The following is a 17,469-nucleotide window of genomic DNA, read 5'->3' on the forward strand; positions in this document are numbered from 1 at the left end:
ATTTCTTGCAGGGCTGGTCTCTTGGTCACAAATTCTCTCAGTGACTTTTTGTCTGAAAATGTTTTAATTTCTCCCTCATTTTTGAAGGACAATTTTGCTGGATATAGAATTCTTAGTTGGCAGTTTTTCTCTTTTAGTAATTTAAATGTATCATCCCACTGTCTTCTTGCCTCCATGGTTTCTGCTGATAAATCTACACATAGTCTTATTGGGTTTCCCTTGTATGTGATGGATTGCTTTTCTCTTGGTGCTTTCAAGATCCTCTCTTTCTCTTTGACCTCTGACATTCTAACTAGTAAGTGTCTTGGAGAATGTCTATTTGGATCTATTCTCTTTGGGGTGTGCTGCACTTCTTGGATCTGTAATTTTAGGTCTTTCATAAGAGTTGGGAAATTTTCAGTGATAATTTCCTCCATTAGTTTTTCTCCTCCTTTTCCCTTCTCTTCTCCTTCCAGGACACCCACAACACATATATTTGTGCACTTCATATTATCATTCAATTCCCTGAGCCCCTGCTCATATTTTTCCATTCTTTTCCCTATAGTTTCTGTTTCTTTTTGGATTTCAGATGTTCCATCCTCCAGTTCACTAATTCTAACCTCTGTCTCTTGAAATCTACCATTGTAGGTTTCCATTGTTTTTTTCATCTCTTCTACTGTATCTTTCATTCCCATAAGTTCTGTGATTTGTTTTTTCAGACTTTCCATTTCTTCTTTTTCTTCATTCCTTGCCTTCTTCATGTCCTCCCTCAATTGATTGATTTGGTTTTTGAAGCAGTTTTCCATTTCTGTTCATATATTCAGAATTAGTTGTCTCAGCTCCTATATCTCATTTGAACTATTGGTTTGTTCCTTTGACTGGGCCATATCTTCAATTTTCCTGGTGTGATTTGTTATTTTTGCTGGTGTCTGGACATTTAATTACCTTAATTAGTTTATTCTGGAGATTGCTTTCACTTATCTTACCTAGGGTTTTCTTGCTAGATGAGTTTGTTGTCTATCTGTTCATTGACCTTCACTTCAGCTTTTTCTGGGCCTCTAGCTTAAGCTTTGTTTAACAGACAGTAATTTTTCAGTTCTTGTTTTCTTGTTTCTTGTCCTGCTTGTAATGTGCCTTTTCCCTCCCCACCCTTAGGAGGGTCTACATAGGTATTACAGACTCCAGCCAGGTTTTCCCGGACTAAGCTGGCCTCCTTTCGGGGGGAAGGAATCACCTGTGTCAGTTTTCCCTGAGTGTGAGACCCAGCAGGTTGAAAGACTTTCCTGTGAAGTCTCTGGGCTCTGTTTTTCTTATCCTGCCCAGTATGTGGTGCTTGTCTGTCTGCGGGTCCCACCAGCAAAAGATGTTGTGGCTCCTTTAACTTTGGAAGGCTCTCCCTGCTGGGGGCACGGTGGAGACAGAGGAAAGGTTGTACACTGGTTTTAATGGCTTCAAATTGCAAAGCCCTGGGGTCTGAATTCCTTGAGAGAGGGATTCCACCTAAGTTGTGTTTCACCCTTCCCATGGGGAAGGTTGAGGTGGGAGACAGCCCTGAAAGCAGCCTGTTTCTGCATTTGGGGCAGTTACAGTGTGTGTAATCCTGCCACTGAATCCAGAGGCAGCCAAGCCTCCGTCGAAACAGCCTCAGAAGGTTCCATTTCATCCCCTTTCCTCTTTTTCGGTTAGCCCAATAGGCGACCTCCACCTTGACCAGTTTCGACTGAGCTGCGGGCCTATTTTTAGTAGTCAGAATTTGTTTATTAATGCCACTATTGGTGTTTGGTTGTACTCAGTCCCTGCTACTGTTAGAGACTCTTTCCTTTCCCTCCGGGAAGCTGCCTGTGGGGGAGGGGTGCCGGGCGCCTGCTGCCGCGGCTTGGGGAACTGCATGCAGCTTGGGGAACTCACTGTTCTGGAGACTCGCAGCCAGTCCAGCTGGTCCAGACTGGGGTATGCTGTGTGTCCGGTCACTGTCGTGGCTCCGGGAGCTGTTCTGTACTGTTTCTGGTCATTTAGTAGTTGTTCTGGAGGATGAACTAAAAACACGCACACTTTACTAAGCCGCCACCTTGGCCCCCCTGGTTTTGGTTTTCTTTTTCAATAGAAATAACCTCCGGGAATTTAGTCCACCCTGTTTCATTCTGTTGGATGGAAGATTTGATGTCGGAGCCAATACTTATCATGACAACCCTCCAGGTTCTGCTCTTTCTCTGCTTCTTGCTCCATTTATACCACAGGTCATCAGGAAAAAACAAACAGGAAAGATGTGGGGAGATGTGTTCCAGATAAAAGATATAATGAGAACTATAGTGCTCTAAGTGTTTGAGCCCCTGCTCACTTCTTTCCTCTTTTGTTTGATGCTCCCACCGGATTCAAAGTTCATTTACAGTAATTTGAATTCACAAAGCCCCTTCCCACCTAAGGGTCACCACCACCTCCCTTCAAGCCTAACTTCAAATGTCATATTTTCCATCCTGGGTTCACCGTTCACTGTATTTCCCCATAGGATCCTGTGTGTTTTCTTTCCCAGCGCTGGCCCAAATTGTAGCTAAGTGATTGTTCAGAGATTTGTTCCCTGACCAGACTTTGGCCCTCATGAGGGTCGGAAACTGGCGTGTCTTGTTTCTGCAGCTCCTCGATACCTAGCACATGTCATTGTGAATAAACAGCAGTGAAGGAATTCAAGAACGCATGCAGATTTAAAAAAATTTCACATAATAAAAAATTATTTACAGACTGAAAGTTGAAATTCTTACAGTGACAAGCAGCCCAAGTTAAAATATTGTTCTCTAGTACATGTGACGTTAAATGACCCAACTAGAGTTATTTCTCAGAGTCTTAAGTGAATCTTAGAACTGAAGTCTTTTATTCTCATTTTGAGTTTGCAGTTTATGCCTAACTCCTACTGTTCTCAGTTACTGGCTGCTTAAACACATTATTACTGATCTGAAGATTTTCTAGTTCAGTTTTCCTCAACAGTAGAGCTATTAATATTTGGGCCTGGATATTTCTTGCACAAGCTGTAAGTGGGTGTGGGGGTGGGGGTGGGGAGGACTGTCCTGTGCATTGTAGGGTGTTTGGTAGCATCCCCTGGCAGCTACCCTCTAGATGCCAGTAGCAGACCTGAGTTGTGACAGCACAAATTACCTCCATTTGTAAGAACAAATGGCCTTCAGAAGGAAAAATCACTCCCATTTGAGAACACTACACTAGGAAAAAAAAAGAGAGAGAGAGACATTTATAAGACCCTTAAAGTAGTTATGATATACTAACTGCTTCTTAAAATCTACATTAACAAACAAGACAAAGATCATGAAACAGCCAAGCAGAAGAACTTTATAAAAAGGTAAGCATGCCAGAGAATACTGATATTATGAGAGGAAAATATGAAGTGTTATTTTTTTATTATCTACAGAATTACAAATACATATTTAAGGATAGGGTAGGATATTAGGAGAAAAAAGAGCCTCTATAACATGTTCTTACTTGTGTATACAGAACAGTGTTACTACACATTTATTGAGAAATGATGTCAAATTAATCTGAACATTTCCTGAGGCGCTGCTTTACTTGATATAAGAAAGATCCCTCCAGCTTTCTACAAAATGTCAGTTTTCCAAGGATAAAACTAGATAATCACTCAACTCTGATTTGATCATCTGTTTGTGATTCTTGCAGGCTCCTCCCTTTCTGTTAATGGGATTTTTCTCTTGATGAGGATTGTAGTAATGCAGTCAGTGGTAGTTGTGTTTCCCAAATCTCTGTGAAAATGGATTGCAGGTGAGAGGAGAGACATGCATAAATTCATGATCTTTGCCCCCCCCCCCCCAGACTGGACTGAAGGATGCAGTCCCCACTGACCTCCTTTCCATGTCCTAAGTACGTTCCCCTACTTTTCCAGTTTTCTGCCTAGCTTCTCACAAAGAGATATCCTTTCTGATTTGCTCAAGTGAGAAAACTGAGTTTAGGTTCATCCTTTACAACAAGTTTGTAGATTTCAGAGCCCCCAAAAGTTTGAAGTGTGCAGGGGTCTAGAAGATCAATATGTCTTATGTCTGGTCACGACTTTTGTTACAGGAATCCTAGATGAATATCAAAAATGGGAAATTAATTCTCCAAATGTATAAACAATCAAAGAAACTTAAGGAAATCTGACCAAAGTCATGCACATATCAGGAGTTGGGCTGGAAATAAAAACACAATTTTCTGATTGTATTGGAACAGAGTGCAGTTTCCAGTATCTATTAATAGCATGCTATTTCACTTAATCCTGAATCCTTGCCCACTAGGAGTTAATGAGAGGAAAGGCGAGAGGAGATCCTGGGCCATCTTTTCCACTCCAGGCCCCAGTTTTCTCAGCTGTATTTAGTTATGATGATAATTCTATAATGCTGGTAAAATTGAGGGCACATGGAAAGGACTCAATTAACATATTACTAATGCTGCCCCATTTGATTTGTTTTTCCACATACAATTTTCTTTAAGATGTTTCTTGACTTATCTTCATTTACTTAATTGTCTCATTTTCCTTATTTCGTCCTTTATTTTATGGCTTTCTCAGGATTCTATCTTTGACCACTTTCTCTTCTGACTTTATACAATCTACCAGTTCACAATTTTCTCATCAAGTTTTAAATACATAAATGCTAATCAATCATCAGATTTCTCTTTCTTCCAATTGAGTGTTAGCAACCTCGGCTTCTATGTTACATAGTCACATTCAAAGTGTCCCATGTAATTTCATTTATTCCATACCTCAAAACCTGAAAGTTACCATCATCTTCCCCAAGATTCACATTACCTTTTATGGGGTCACCCTAAGCAATTTCTTCTTTTTTTCCTACTTGGAAATAATTCCTGAATTATATTCTTCCTACTTCATTCATTTATCATGAATGTGTTTTTTCCCACCTTATGTTTTAATTTTCTAACTTCTTACTTGCATTTCTACTACAGAAGCCTAAATGATCTTTTTGCCCCCAGAATAAGCACTTTACATTATGTCCTCTAGATTAATATATCTGAAATACAAAGCTGGACTTATTCACTTGATTACTGTGATTCTTCTGTATTTTTTTTTTAATAAATCCTAAACCACTTGGTATATCATAGAGGGTCCTTTATGAACCAGCCGATTCTCCTAAATTTTCTCCAGTTCCACATTGCACACTCACACACCTGTGATACGATTCTACCCAGTTGCCTATAATTTCTTTCTGCCCCATTCATGGGCTTAAGAGCTTCTTCCAAGAAGCACCTCCTGCTCAGGAGTAAATTTAGTCCTCAGCTCAAGCACTAATCTTCACTGGGGCCCAAGACTGGAATAGTAGTCCTTCCTCTGGGGTTCCCCAGTCCCTGTGAGTCAACTATTAGTTGCTATAATGCATTGTAACTGCATGTTAGATGCCCCCTTCATTAAGTATTATTAATATCATAGATGCCATTTCAAAACTTTATATTGAAAGACAAAACCTGTTTTAATCTGTTCTCACTGCATATTCCTACCCAGACTAGGAAATGACAGGTCCATAACTCTAGATGGCAGTGGATCCAAAATGTATCTGCATACTAGAATCACTTGGTATCTTCAAACATTACTGATGCTTGCATTCCATCCTGGGGATTGTTCATGAATTGATTTGGCCTGTGGCCTGAGCTTTGGAATTTTAAAATGTTCCAGGTAATTGTAATGCATGGACAGGTTGGGAACCCTGCCATATGAGGTTCCTTGAAGCCTCAGGCATTTGCACTAGTTCTGAAAATGTTCACTTGACACATGGTCCTGATACTGACAAGACATTTGTTGGAAATTTTATTGTTTGTATTGAATCTACAAATTTTGGGGGTATGATGGACATCTTGAGAATATTTGGTTTTCAATTTATGAGCACAGAATGTCCTTCCATTTATTTAATCCTTCTTTGATTTATTTTAGTAGTGTTTTCTTGGTCTTGCAAACCTCATGTTTCTCAAATTCTCAAGTAATATTAAATGCTTTGACCTATCAGATTCCAGATGGGAAAACACTCCATCTAATAATTACAATTTTGTATCTTTACTTGGTACTATGTGGAAAGATGAGTTTTATGAAATGTATTCCCTTTCCACTTCCTGTCTTGAAATCCTGGCTGTGGGGGCCACACACTTGTAAAAAATTTTTGAGGAAACTCCTATGAATCTTGTGGAATGCAACCAACCCCAGCAGCTCACCATTTCCCTTCTCATATTACTCACCTCTAAGAACATATTCTGAGTTTAAATATTGTAAGAAGTATAATTTTATCAAGTATATGTAAATATGAGGCTGTTTCATTTTATAATGAACAGGAAAATGACAAAGGATTAGATATGAATTAGGAAAAGGAGGATAGAACCTCCCAGTACAGTCTCAGATCCACAGGCTGTACTGAGCAGCAGTGCCATCTTGTAATTTAAAACAACAACAAACACTTAGCCGTCCACTCCTTCCATTTACCTCTACCAGGAGACTTAGTGAATAGGCGAGTTTGTCCTTATACCCAAGCAGTTGGAATTGCAGCATTAATTATGTTGTTTTCACTGAGGTGGACCTACATTTTAGTGAGGTATTTCTTTCCATCTTTATTTTTTTCTTTTCTTTACTAAAAGACACCCAGGATTTTTATTACCTGTGCACAAGTGAAAGTAGAGATGAGGATGGGGATATTTTAGCTGCAAAACTTAATGTAGAGGGCGGTGCAGCATTGGCTCATTGGCAGAGTTCTTGCCTGCCATGCTGGAGACCTGGGTTCAATCCCCAGAGCCTGCCCTGTAAAAAATAAACTTAATGTTGAAGTTGCAAGAAGACAGATATTAACACTGCATATTATTTTAAAAATCTAAAACATTTGAGGATTATTCCAGGTCTTCTCTGGGAGAGGCAAACAATTTCAGAGAGGCAACAACTGGAAATGGAGTGAGAGGAGGAGAAGGGAACATCACTATGTAGCTGAGGCCTCATAAGTAGCAGTTGCCATGTTCCAAAAATCTGGCACCTGTTGTATAGCAGGGATTAAAGCAGAATCGCTGCGTGGCTCACCTAGGGAAAGCAGGAGGAGGAAACACAGTTATGACTTAGATGACATCTTCGACCAGGTTTGAGGTATTATGAGCAGAAAACCAGATTATAAAATAAAGTGTCATTTGCAGTCTTCCTCAGTTCATGTAGTCAAATTCACACCCTCTAAACCTAATCATGAGGATTTTAATGAAGCATCCTTAGTGGACTGATAATGATAACTTTGGGCCCGGTGAGAATATGTGGGTCCTTTCATTCTTCTTATTACTTATTCATGCCTTCTCTTTCTTTGCTCATACCAACGAGGTTGAGAAACACCGGCTCCCTTCAGCATGCGCAGTGTTTTATTTTGCGCAGTGAGTTAGGTAAGGCAGCCTTAGCTGAGGGTTGTGGGTGGGACTGGCCTCAGAGTTTCTCAACACCAGGCTCCAGATGCTCATAGCACTGGGAGGGGTGGACCCACTGAAGGGTAGATTTGTGAGGAGTGGCTCCCCCATCGCACCCCTATGTCAGCAAGTACCAGGAGGGAAGCTCTAGAAGCCCATTTGGGTTGTCATAGGAAAGGAGGGAGAAGTGACCTAGGAAAGGAGGGAGCTCTGCGCCTCTTGGATGAGGTATGGGACAGTGACTCAGTGAAGCTGGAAAACGGGGTCAGGGAGTGCCTGGCTGGTGGCCACTAAGGTTAGTCAAGATCCTGCCTCCACCATGCCCTCCACCCAGGCTTTAGATTCTCCACCCAGGACTGAAGACCCCTAGCCCTGGATCCCGTTCCCCACTCCAGCTCCAGTGCCTTACAAGCCTCCAAGCCAGGACTGCCAGGCATCACCCAGGGCCTTTGGATAAGAGATTCCCTCCCATTTTAGTGTTTTTGATAACTAAAATCTTAATTTACTGAAGATTGCCTGAGAGGGACCTCCAGAGTAGCCTCTCAACTCTCTTTGAAATCTCTCAGCCACTGATACTTTGTTACACTTATTTTCCCCCTTTTGGTTAGGATGGAATTGTTGATCCCACTGTGCCAGGGCTGGACTGATCCCTGAGAGTCATCTCCCGTGCTGCCAGGGAGACATTCACCCCTGGATGTCATGTCCCACATGGGGGGAGGGCACTGATTTCACTTGCAGAGTTGGGCTTAGAGAGAGTGAGGCTACATCTAAGTAAGAAAAGAGGTCCTCCAGAAGTAACTCCAAGGCATACTTATAGGTAGGCTAAGCTTCTCTGCATCTACATAAGCTTCACAACAGTAAGCCTCAACATCAAGGGCTTGGTCTATTGATTTGGGTGTCCCAAATGTTTGGCACAGTATCAGGGAACATTGCCAATACTTTTTAATTATCTGCTTAATATATTCTCGGATGTATCCAGGCATTACATTAAGCTATACAGGATTAAAGGCCCTCATTCTTCTTCTGGGATCCCTGTGTTTCAATTTGAACGCATCACTTTTTTGTTTTCTTTTTTTTATTTGTTATTTTTTGACCTCAGTACTTTTTTTTTTTTTTTCACATGGGCAGGCACCAGGAATTGAACCCGGGTCTCCGGCATATGGCAGGCAAGAATTCTGCCACTGAGCCACCTTTACCTGCCCTGAACTTATTACTTTTTTGATATACTTATATCTGGAATATTTTTTGACTATTGTCTGCTTCCAGTATTTTCTGATGTGGGGAAAAGGAATTTATTTTTTTCTCTGTTGCTGTTAGTGATTCAAGAAATATATGACTGTTATCTTCCATGAAAAAGCTTATTATCCAAGAATTTTTACTCATTTTCTGAATTCTTATCATTCTGTTGACAGCTTACTCTCTTCTATTAAACTTTTTCTTTATTAGGAAACATTCAATCTACCCTATTGAATCAAATTGCATCTAGTCATAGCTTGATTTTGAGGTGTTAGAAATTTATTGAGCCTTTAGATCTTCAAATCAACCTAATCCAGGATTTCTCAAACTTTAGTCGAAATCAGTCACATGGAAGGATTGTTAAATGACAGATTATAGACCCAATGATGTAATTTTTTTGATTGAGGTGGTCTTGGGTGTGACCCCAAAATTTGTATATCTAATATAGCCCAGATGCTGCTGCTGAAATGGGAACCACACCTTGACATTCACTAGACTAAGTAATTTTTATTATATATTTTCTTCAGCATTGCCTATTCCATTGGTATGACCTATATTTTGTCATTTTCGATGGTTATTCTTTTGAATATTGACTGTTTTCAATGATTAATTAGAAATCTTTGTAACTATAAATGTCTCAGAACTAACATCCTTTCTTCCTTTCAGAAAAGTAATTTGGTGAGGCTTCTGAATGCTATGTAGCACCACAGCAGAGGTTATGGAGCAGTGCACTGGGATCGAACCCAATTGCAAATAAGGCAATCATCTTATTCATTTCTTAATATATTCATTTAACACATATTTGTTAAGTCCTGGGTATGTCCTAGACATTGTGTTACATGCTGAGAATGTAGCAATGATTACAAAAGACATGTCTTTTTCCTCTTGTAATTTATACTGACACAACAGTAAAGGTCCTGCTATTCTGGGTCCGTATGAAAATAGACCTATTCTGGTCCTGCAGTCAGAGCAGCTTTCCCCATAAAGGGCGTCCTCCCAGGGTACATTGGTAAGTAGGATTTTCCTAGATCAAGATGAGGGAGAATAGTATTTTAGATGATTACCAGGTCCATGTTGTAAGAACTTAATGTTCCTGTGTATCCAGTGCCCTGCTGAGTCAGCTGAGCCCTGTTGCAGGTTCAGGGATCTTATTGCAGAAAGAATTCAGAGACGAGTCAGCCAATAGGAATAAGTGGTAAAGTTTATTACAGAGAGATAAACCACATGTTAAAGAGATTAACACAGACATGCTCAAGGCAGAGACATGCCTAGAGTGGCAGTGTGTGAGCTTGTTTTTTTTATTTTTATTTATTTTTATTTTTTTATTAACGGAAAGAAAAAAAAAAGAAATTAACACAGCATTTAGAAATCATACCGTTCTACATATGCACTCAGTAATTCTTAACACCATCACATAGATGCATGATCATCGTTTCTTAGTACATTTGCATCGGTTTAGAGGAACTAGCAAGACAACAGAAAAAGATATAAAATGTTAATATAGAGAAAAGAAATAAAAGTAATAATAATAGTAAAAAAAAAACAACAAACAAACAACAAAAAAAACAAAAAAAACCCTATAGCTCAGATGCAGCTTCATTCAGTGTTTTAACATGATTACTTTACAATTAGGTATTATTGTGCTGTCCATTTTTGAGTTTTTGTATCTAGTCCTGTTGCACAGTCTGTATCCCTTCAGCTTCAATTACCCATTGTCTTACCCTGTTTCTAACTCCTGCTGGACTCTGTTACCAATACCATTGCTAGGTATCTACTCAAAGGACTTAAGGGCAAAGACACAAACAGACATTTGCACACCAATGTTTATAGCAGCGTTATTTACAATTGCAAAGAGATGGAAACAGCCAAAATGTCCATCAACAGAAGAATGGCTAAACAAACTGTGGTATATATATACGATGGAATATTATGCAGCTTTAAGACAAGATAAACTTATGAAACATGTAATAACATGGATGGACCTAGAGAATATTATGCTGAGTGAGTCCAGCCAAAAACTAAAGGACAAATACTGTATGGTCCCACTGATGTGAACGGACATTCGAGAATAAACTTGAAATATGCCATTGGTAACTGAGCTTGTTTTATAGGGAAGTCTTTTCAGGGCTCTTCCATCTCAATCTTTGAATACCAAGTGTCTTATTTGTTCCAGGAGGAGATAACTGTCAGAAATTGTGGCCTACCCTCAGGTACCAGAACTTATCTCTGGGGGGTTGTTTAACAACCTTTATGACCCCATGCCTTCTAACATTGGCTAAGATTCCCCTTCATGATTTTACAAGCTTGTAAGGTTTGGGGAGGCTTCAGGGCTTTAGGGAATATTTTTGTCCAAGAAGTTTGCATCTTAAGTTTGCAGCTGAGCATTAACTCTTTCGGAGCTGGATAGAACACCAGGAACCACAGCTGTGATGCCCTATTCTATCCTGCCTCACCTGCCTTAGACCATTAGATGAAACCACATATCCACAGGTATATTCGCATAACTCCAATAGGTTCTCAAAGCAGATGAACAACCACAGCATATATTCTAAGTAATGGACCATAGAGATTATTTTAGTTTAAAGTGAATCAACAACATTTTTCATTTTGTACTATCTTCATATTTGATAATAATAAAATTTTATTGCATGAAAGTATAACAAGCTAAAAGACAAAGTGTTATTGATTTGCTACAGTAGAGAGGGGCTCCCCCAGATAAGAAGCTCTCAGACATACAATGAGGTTCCTGGCTTAACCCTGATCATGCACCACTAGTGAAGAAGAAAGGCCGGAGAGGGAAACTGAAGGAGCCAGGGGGGAAGCTCCACATGAGAGAACTTTTGGCAACATTAAAAAAACTCAGACTTCCACTGACAAAATCAAGGAACACACCAACACGGCCCAGAGGTTTCTGTATATACTGACAAAATACTGGGGTGGTGGTGAAGAAACTGTAATGGTTGTCCTCCTTCATACATACAAGAAGAAATGCTTCTTCAGATTTAATTAGAGGGCCATTCTTCCTTATCCAGGGATCCCTGCAGACTCCTAGAGCCCAGCTGCAAGAATCATCCACATCCAGATCCCAGTAATGTTCCCCAGAGGTGAAGACCTGGGTCCCCCTTGAAGCAAAACTGTTCAATCTTTGAGAATTGAGAGTTGCATCCTGATGACCACCTGCAGACGTCAGTCTTCTCAGATCATCAAACAGCACGCTGTTGTGATTGCATATTTCATTATTGAAGAAAATTTCCACTGTAAGTGAAGAGATTTTTAGCAGTCATAATCAGCATTCCAATTCCTATGAGATGAAAAGTTCTACCCAGAGTCTCACTGGAAAAAAACAGGCTGCAACCTCAAAGGCTAGCACTGGCTGGAAAGTAGCAGGTTCAAACGCTATTCAAAGATATATAGAAGAAACACATACCTACCCACAGTGGAAAACATTTCTAAAAATTCAGGTATAAATGGGAACATTTTCAGGCCAACTTCCGGTTCATTATATTTCATGACACATCTGAAACTGGACATCTGAGCATGGAAGCCAAGTCAACAACAGTATAAATTTTTCACTGCCCCTTCTCAGGAAAAATACATACACTTCAGCCTAAATAAATGGTGACAGCTTTCTCAGAGGTATGTGTATTCCATTTAAGCAAATTAATACTTAAGAAAAAATCTAAATATGTCTTTATAAAACTGGTTTCCTACTGAGAATTTTCATTTACACATGGCCCCATCTCAGACCTAATCTTTCTCCATCCTCTAGATCTATCCTGATTTAGATCTATTCTCTAGCTCCATATACAGTCTCATCTACCACCAAATTGCTTTATTGTTCTTGCTCAAAAATTCTTGTTTCCTGCATTTAGTTGTTGTATGATTATTCATGTGTTATTTCTACTTATGTCAATTAAAGGGCACATTATTACAAATACAATCACTAAAAAACTTTGATGGAAAACCATTTATAAATAAAATACCACTAATCCTATCAACATAATCAATTGCACAAATTTAAAATTAGAATGCTTTTTATACTTCTGGATGGCTCATTAGAACAACTGAAATTGGTTCTGCAGCTGATTCTACCCCTCAAGATGCCATTTTTCTGAGTGGTTCTTCGTGCAGAAGTATTTAATAATGTCCTGAATCACATTTATCTTTTATCCATTTTACATTTAGTTTTATCTATATTATCATAGGGCAAATAGGACTATAAATGCCTTTTCATGGGCTGCTCTCCTCTAATAAATGAAAGATTAATAGAGAAAGATTGGCCCATGGGGGAAACCATTACTGACACTCACTTCGGTAGCGGCTGAGCCTGTCTATCAGTCCAGTGATGGGCCCTGCATTGAGCTCTGGCCTCACAGGCTGGGGCATGCGCAGCTGCACTGACTCACTCCCTCAGGGTAAGTTTCAATTAATCTTTCTGGTACCAAAGGCTGCTTCACAGTATAAAAGGAAATATATGAAGTATTTAATTAAATAATGTTCTGTCACAACCTTATTCTGATATTGTAGTGATACTCCATAATCATGGGTTGGAATTGAGCCATTCTCAGTGAATCTTTCTTACTTTTCTTCTCTGTCTGTGTCTACTCTCTGCTTCTCAGAGGTACCTGTCTCTTTTTGTCTACATACCTAATCCATCTACCTCTATGTTTATGATTTTGAAATCCTATAGCCAATTCTGTAATGAATTTCGCAAGTCATGCCTCCATGAACTACCAGAAACAGACAAACAATACTAACTTCTGATAAAGGGGAATAAGAAATTAATATTCAGTAAAACACACATGCATGTACAAGATTTAATATCTCAATAAATAATGACTTCATTTTGCTGTCTATTTTAGATATAGGATGATCTCTCAATAGCATTCCCAGTGCCCCAGTTTACACTGAAAGCCAAACTTACCTTGTCAGTATGCCTCCCAAATCCTGTAAAGAGAAAAAGAAAAGCTTAAGAGTTCTTCACAAACTGGCTATTCTTCCTGTCTAGCCATAAAAGAAAAGTTCAGAAAAGTAACCACCTAATGCCCTCCTTCCCCACTCTTATAAATTCATTTTCTCTTTCCTCTTGAGGGGATAGTCTCAGAACAGTACATTGACAGAATCTAAATTCTTGATGAACACAGAACCCAGCGGGTGAGTGAGGAGAGAGGAGGACAAGGGCAGTCACTGTGGGTGTGCAGACATCCAGGACTGTCTGCAAAGTGGCCTTACCCAGGGTTGGACCCCAGAGGGAATGTGCTCCAACTAAGGGTAACTGAAACTGAGGATTTCTAGACAGAAAACATTAGGAGGAGTTAATTTTAGCTTTCCCTCAGATTTCCCCATAAAACCTAAATTTTGCTAAAAATGTTATGTCTGTCAGTAAGTTGTTCATTTTTGGTTATTAGAAAAGAGACATGAAGAGAATTTTAAAAGGGAATGTTCCCTGGGACATCTACTTTATTCCATAAAAGCTTTGCTGTTCTTGATTAAGATATGAATTCCTGCTTACTTCTTTTAATTCCAGTTAGGAATTAGCCCCCGCCATAGAGAATGGAGATGAGGAAATAAGTTTTTGGAACCAGATAAATAAAGGAGATCAAAGATGTGGACTTGAATTAATAGAAATGATTTTGAGGTGTGTCCTTGGTTTTTACCTGGAGCATCTCCACATCTGGTTTATGGCACATTTTCATCAGCTCTTCATACATTTCTCTTAGGTGTTTCTTCTTTTGAATCATTGTGGCTTCATTTTTCTTGAGTTTCTATAAAATCTTTTTGCCTTCCTTTTCCAGTCTCTCCAATTGATGTTTTCTTTCCTCATGGAGATCTGGATTCAACTGCCTATATGCAGTTTTGATTATCATTCTCCTTAGACTCACATAATCCTGCAGGGACATGGTTTCTTAGATTACATACCAGACTGACTTTAATATCCTCCACTTAAACTGCATCCATTGTAACAATCAGCTATATGCACCCTAAATTCATGTCCTCCACTTCTCAGAAACTGTAAATTCATCCCTTTTCCATCTTCACTTATTTCCATTCTTTATTAACTACAAGACACAAACCCATCCTTCCCTCAAACCACTTTCATCCACTTCTTAAATTACTGAGAAAAGAAAAGCCTTTCAGAGTTAATGTCTTTAATATATACCCTGCACATCTGAAATACTACATGTAGACATTTGAAATTTATGATTCTTAGTAAATTATTCATAACATTCTGATATCTTTGTTAATAAATTGGTCTCTTGTTTTTAACCAAGAATGGAAGCCATCAGATAAGATATTCTTAAAATTCCTAACCCCAGGGCTTCAAAGTAATTTCTATCCTCATAGTCCTTTCTCTGGACTCTTTGTCCCTCTTACTATCTAAGCAGAGGCTCCCTTGTTGTCCTGCCAATTTAAGGATGTGACTCCTCATTCCATTGCATATTGCCTCCTAATATTTATAAACTTAGTATCTCTCCACCTCCCCAGTCTTATTCTTGTTTCTCTTCCTCACCTCTTCAAGGTGTTCAAATCTCTCCAGTTGAACCAACATCATTCTTTGACTACTACTCTTAGTTTTTCTACCTATCAGTTTTCACCATCACAGGCACACTTCTTAAATTGCTGTTTACACTTCCTTTTCTGATGACCTACTGGTATCATTGCACTAAGAATTATATGAAACACCAGAGATTCCAATTATATACTCTTTAATTTATATAATTTCATACAAAGAAATCTCTACCAGGAAGAACCATGCATTTTTAACACCTACTTGTCCTTCAGAACTCAAATTGATTTGGTTCCTCAGAAACTTACTGACCTCCTGAAACACAGCTACTGAACTTCTCTAAAACCCTTCATGTATTTCTACTAGTTACTGTTAAATTAGGGTCCAGAAATCTTAAATAAGGCAGGCTACCTTATGTTGAAAAAGCAGATTCTTTTTCCTACTGATAAACTTGTTTCAGAATCTCATGATTTCAGCTCAAATTCTTAGTGGATAAATTTTCACCATATCTGTCTCAAAGTGATTCTGAGAGGAAGAGTCTCATCCTTACATTCCACATGATGATTTTACTACTTTCTTTATTTTCATTTCTCTGATTTTCTTGGATCTTTTCCCATATAGAACTCATTTTCTTTAGGAGCTTCTCCAGAAAAAGAGCTATGAGTTAGGGACAAAAGAAGCAAATAGTGTACATTTCAAACATTAAATGATGTAGAAAGGAAAGAGATATTAGGTAAATATACTTTAGGGAGAGTGGAGCAATCATAACATTTCTGTGGTCAATGCTCAGTAATCATCAATTCTGAGAGCTCTCATACAGTAATACCCCAAATATATTATACTGTAATTATTTGCCTATAGAAATAATAGGGATTTTATTTAATGTGGCTAATTTGTGATAGGCATCTTGCCTCAGAATGTGGTTCTACTGATGCTTGTCCTCTATTCTTTGTGCTCTACTACTATCCTTTTTGCCTAGTTTTACTAAATATAGAGGTCTCTTAGGTCTTCCAGTTTTTGTAGGCAGGGATTATTTCTGGACTTGAAGGGTTTACAATGACCTGCACATTATATTGTATAATCAGAACAATAATAATTATTAATCACCATCCCACTGGAATAAAACTCCATGAAAGCATGTATTTATTTAATTCAAAATTTTATTCTTTATGCCTAAAACAGTACCTGCTTCATATTAGGCACTTAGGCAGGATTAATCTTCATCATGATCCTCATTTTCCCAGTAATCTTTGCAGTAGTATCCCTAGCTTTCAGAGTGCTCTCAGAGGCATCACTTACCCGGTAGTGCTCAGCCGCCCCTTCTATGGAAGAGTGTTTGTGAGTCTCGTGCTCCTGAGACTTAGAGCAGGGCCAACAGAGCAGGTCCTTGTCCTCTTCACAGAAGATCTTCTTGGTCTCCTTGTGTGTCCCACACAGATGCTCCTCTGAGCTCAGGAACTGGCAGAGACTTGCTCGTCTGACATAGGACACCATATTCTTCAGGAGAATACTGTTTTTGAAGTGTGTCTGCTGAGAGCTTTCTTCCCTGCATGTGGGGCATTTGGCAGGTGCTTCTGCTCCTTCCCAGGAAAGATAGAGACAGGGCCTGCAAAAGCTGTGCCCACAGCCTATGGTGACCGGGTCTACAAGGTAGTTCAGGCAGATGAGGCAGGTGAGTTCTTGCTGGAAGGCCTGTGGGATGTCTGAGTCCATTTTCCTGAGGGAAGAAGTTTAGATGAGGTTACTCTTCTGCCCTAGAGATACAGACTGAAGGAAAATTTGCTGAGATTATGATTCAGTAATACCCCTGTGGCTTCAGCAGAATAGGATTTATTTTGCATGTGACACAAATGAAAAACAGAGGCATAAACAGAGTTCTTAGGGTCTGTGGAAAATTTTTGTTTTTGTTTTTGCCCAATCATCATGCATCTACCTTGCTAACCCCTTCTCTCCTCCATAAAAGAAATGGATTTTATCAAAGTATGACTTTTATCCAAATTTCTTGAGTTTCAGAAGTTTCACACAATTGAAAACTCTAGGGAATAAGTTCTATTGGTCTGAAAATCAAGCATAATACTATACTTTCCACTGATTGGCTTAGCCAAGGGCTATAACTAAGCTCTTGTATCATCATTATTTCATTGAATTATCACAATCATCCTATCATGATGAATTCTCCAAAAATATACTTGCAGAAAGTCTTAGAGCAATACTTGCTCTGTTCGAGTAGAATCTAACACATTTATATGTAGGATAAAATATTCCTTACCGATTTTAGAATCTAAATAATCCAAGTATAAAATTACAAGATATCTGGTAACTAT

General features: G+C 39.0%; 2 pseudogenes; one reads left to right on the plus strand and one right to left on the minus strand.

The window, feature by feature from the left end:
* LOC143645099 (tripartite motif-containing protein 43-like) overlaps positions 1–17,469 on the plus strand; it is a 601,918-nt pseudogene that overhangs the window by 158,601 nt on the left and 425,848 nt on the right.
* Positions 11,399–16,868, minus strand: LOC143643398 (tripartite motif-containing protein 43-like; annotated as a pseudogene).

This window comes from Tamandua tetradactyla, chromosome 8 (assembly GCF_023851605.1).
Source record: "Tamandua tetradactyla isolate mTamTet1 chromosome 8, mTamTet1.pri, whole genome shotgun sequence".
Lineage (NCBI taxonomy): Eukaryota > Metazoa > Chordata > Mammalia > Pilosa > Myrmecophagidae > Tamandua > Tamandua tetradactyla.